This window comes from Pipistrellus kuhlii, unplaced genomic scaffold, assembly GCF_014108245.1.
Source record: "Pipistrellus kuhlii isolate mPipKuh1 unplaced genomic scaffold, mPipKuh1.p scaffold_m20_p_2, whole genome shotgun sequence".
NCBI lineage: Eukaryota > Metazoa > Chordata > Mammalia > Chiroptera > Vespertilionidae > Pipistrellus > Pipistrellus kuhlii.
The window spans coordinates 37127679-37132052 of NW_023425515.1; the positions used below are offsets into that span (position 1 = coordinate 37127679).

The following is a 4374-nucleotide window of genomic DNA, read 5'->3' on the forward strand; positions in this document are numbered from 1 at the left end:
AGAGCTACCAAGAAGCTTGAATTTTCTAAAATTTTATATACATGAAATCATACAATATATACTCTTTTTCTATCTGACTTATTTAATCAACATTATTATTTTGAATTTTATTCATGCTGTTGTGTGTGTTAATAGTTCATTTCTTTTCATGGCAGAATAGTACTCTATCTTATGGGTATACCACAATTTGTTTATCTTTTCATCTCTTGAAAGGCATTTGGGTTATTTCCAGTTTTTAGCTATCATAAATAAATTTGCTGTAAATATTTGTATACAAGTATTTGGATGGGCATGTGTTTTCTTTTGTCTTGGGTAGCTACCTAGAAATGGAATGGTTTGAATGTATTAGATGCAGTTTTTAAGAAACTGACAAGGCCCGGTCAGTAGCTCAGTGGTTGAGCATTGACCTATGAACCAGGTGGTCTCAGCTTGTATTTCCAGTCATGGCACATGCCCGGTGGTGGCGGGCTCAGTCCCCAGTGTAGGGAGTGCAGGAGTCAGCCGGTCAATGATTCTCTCTCATTGATGTTTCTATCCCTCTCTCCCTCCCCCAGCCACGGGAGCAGGGCACCTGGGCTTCTCTGAAGGCCTTTTCCCACATATTGAATAGATGAGAAATCGTGGCTTCTGGTACTTTCTCTCAAAACTCTGACCCTCATGGGGCAATGTTTATGAGGGAGAGTTAAGAGAAGAAAAAGCAAGATTCTTTGTATAAATACTAAATGAGTTTAGCAAGATGATCCTATTGTGGTACTATTGTGGGAGATTTGTCTTCTTGCTACTTTTCCATATGTTCCAGGTTTTCTGCAAAATTACGTTTTAAATAAAATATGTTTATTTATTTATTTAAGTATAGTTGACATACAATATTGTGTACATTTGCAGGTGTGCAATATTTATATACCTTACGATGTGATTTCACAAGTCTAGTGACGAACTGTCATAGTACATAGTTATCACAATAATGCTGACTATTCCCCTTCATCTTTTCCCTCCCACCCTTCCCCATAGAAACCAGTTTGATTTGTTTCTATGGGTCTGTTTTTGTTTTGTTTTTTTAATTCCACATACAAGTGAAATCATATGGTATTTGTCATGTGCATTGATAGATGGATAAAGAAGATGAATATTACTCAGCAATAAAAAGGAATGAAATCTTGCCATTTGTGACAACATGGATGGACCTAGAGGGTATTATGCTAAGTGAAATAAGTCAGACAGAGAAACTATATTTGTTTTTTTTAAAGTTTCATGTGAAAAGTTGCAACTGGTAATAAAAATGTTGATGGATAGTTAAAAGAGCAGAAGGAAAAAAAAATCCCCAAAATTCACTATGCTTCTTTCTGGGCAAAATTGCCTCTCCTATTAGTCTCCCTGTCCCCCTTGCCCTGTTTGTTCTTCTTCATGCTGTGTGTGATGACTGGGCATATTTTATGCTGATTGAATCATCTCTTGTCTGCTTCACCCTCAGCATGTAAACAGCACAAGAACAAAGGCTCTGCCAGTCCAGTTCATCTCTGCAGCCCAGAGCAGCCCAGGCACTGAGAAGGATTGAGCTCAGTAAGTGTTAATGAATAAATGGTTAACTTAGGAGCAATATTAATTTTCTTCTTCATACGCTTCTGAGTTTTTAGCTGTCTCCCAATGAATTTTATTACTTTTGTGATCATAGGAAAGCGAATAAATATTATTTCCCCCTCCATGGAAATGGCACAATGAAATGACATCTCAATGATAATATTCAAGAGTGGAGTTCTTTTATAATGAAGTGGACATTCTTTTAAGTCTCAAAGATGCACGAGAAATCCACTGGTGTGAGTCATATGTCTGTGTGGCCAGATTCCTGCTGAGCTGGGTGAGAGCACACATGTGTAGAGAAAACCACAAGTCATTCACAGGGCCATCAACGGTGTAGTACACAGAACCGACCTGTGTGAATTCACCTCTTAGAAGGCCTGTGCTTTGTGTGTCTCCCCCGCATCTGCTTACCTTCTTGTCTTTGGTCACTAGGTATAGAGATGTGCTCACCAACAGGTTTCTGGAAAGTCTGCCTGGATTAGATCTTGGGGCTGGTTTGGCTCCAGCTGTTGAAGAATGAGGAATCTTTTGTCTTCCAGCATCTGGAGTCTGCCATCGCAGGATGAGTCTGCCAGACCCCACTTCCTGTTCCTTCCATTGCTCACCTTTTCTAGCTTAACCACTTGCCCTTCAGCCCCGTAGGGCCTGTTTTCTATGCTCAGGAACACGGCTTCTTCAGGTGATGTTCAGTGATAGCTTCAAACTGCTGTTCAACTTGTCTGCCATATTGGAAAACCTCTCGACGCTTCTTGAAGCTTTCCGATCCCTGATCACAATACTCCATTGTGGGAATGCAGCAGTTTCACTAGCAGGGATCATAGAAAATGGGATCAATTTGGGATCCTTTCTCCATATTTATGACAGGCGTCACCTGCCTTCTCTCTGCCTCTCCATACTTCCAAACGTTGTGCTGATTCATCTCATAGAACAAGTTCGCGCCAGCTGCAGGGGTGGCTCCCCAGTTGTACCCAGGGAAACATTTCTATAGGGGGTGCTCTAGCTGGACTTCATTTCGTCTACGTAATGTGTCAGCCAACTGCTCCTCATTCTGGGAGCAGTCTGAAGGCTTCGTGAAAATTCCTGTGAACTCCAAGAGGCTGACAATTCCAGGTTCCCTCTCAGCTGCAGGTCTCTTCCTCTTCACCGTCGCTGAGATCATTTGCATCCCACATTTCACGGTGACTCTTTCTCTTCTTCTCCCACCAACCAGATACAGGGCTTTTCTTTGTTTTCCCCAGAATGGGTCCCAGCAGGACCAATGATTTTAGTGTTAGTCATTAGATATCCCTCCTCACTATGAGTTTTAAGCACTAAAACATTAGTAGTAACCTGCATCTACCTCTGTGTTCCCACCATATGCCATATTTTGTTAGCTGCCTGGTTGCTGGAAACTGTACTTGGCTTTCTTCCCTCCCCAGGCTTGGGTCTTTGCTAGGAGCCTCGGTCCCCCTGTCCCTGCAGGGTAGAAGTGGATAGAACCGAAGGGGCTTACATTTAAAAGTTTTTTGATATTTTTTCATTGTTTTTCAATTATAGTTGACAGAGCCCAGGGTGTAAGTGGGGGAGCAGGTTTGGCCTGTGGAGTCTCTTCTCATCTGTGATTTTCATGGTGCCCAGGCCCCTGGAGGAGAGAGGCAGTGAGATGGCGGACTGCCACACAGAGCAAGAGAAGGCGGTTGCAGTTCTGGTGGAAAACTTCTACAAATATGTGTCTACGTACAGCCTGGTCAAGAACAAGATCAGCAAGAGCAGCTTCCGAAAGATGCTTCAGCAAGAGCTCAACCACATGCTGACGGACAGGGGACCGAAAGGCTGCTGACAAGCTCATCCGGAACTTGGACGCCAACCATGATGGATGCATCAGCTTTGAGGAATACTGGACCTTGATAGGAGGCATCACTGGCCCCATCGCCAATCTCATCCATGAGCAGGAGCAGCAGAGCAGCAGCTAAAGCACCCCTACCATCCCCTCATGGCAGTGCCCCAATGCCCGGCCCCTAGTGCTCTTCTCAGCCTCCTGTCCACCCGGCTCTGTCCTCACTGCTCCCTCCAGACCTTCTGTTGATCAATGCTGAACATGTGTGTGTGTGTGTGTGTGTGTGTGTGTGTGTGTGTGTGATATCAGGGCCTCTTTATGAACATCTCACTCTGGGGAATGCCGACCTCAGGGTTTCAGTCCCTGGAGCCAGCAGACCCTGGGCATCCAGGCCCTGGGTACTGTTTGGGGAACTCAAGAGTTTAAGTCCATCTACCCTCCCAACATCTCCCCCACATACACCCTGAGCCCTCTGTCAACTGTAATTGAAAAACAATGAACAATGGTATTTCCTTGAATTGATTCTCTTTTAATGTGCACGGATTTTGTGCACCGGGCCACTAGTCTATTTATAAATTTCCCATAGCCTTTATTCATGGAGTACCTCCTACAGGTCAAGCATCAAACACAAGTCTTACCATGCATTGTCTGATTTTATTCTCACAGCAACCTAAAGAGTATGTATAATTATAATCTCTCTATATTTTTTTAAAGAGAGAATTAAAGGGAGGGAGAGAGAGAGAGACATTGATGTGAGAGTGCTGGAACCCCTTTCATATCCCACGTGGTTGAGGGTTCAGGTTCAGGGTTTGGGTTCTGGAGAAGGCTGCACACAAATGAAAGAGACTAGAAAATATATTAATTTGGCGATATTGGAGGCCAGGCGGGAACCCACCTCTAGTGGGAGGACTACTCCTTGCTCTGGCCTTGCAATCCCTTTTAATAAGGTTTGGGATCCAGCCATAGCCAGTAGGAGCCAA

General features: G+C 43.7%; 1 pseudogene; it reads left to right on the forward strand.

The window, feature by feature from the left end:
* The first annotated feature begins 1536 nt into the window (after positions 1 to 1536).
* Positions 1537 to 3676, forward strand: LOC118724421 (annotated as a pseudogene).
* Positions 3677 to 4374: the final 698 nt, after the last annotated feature.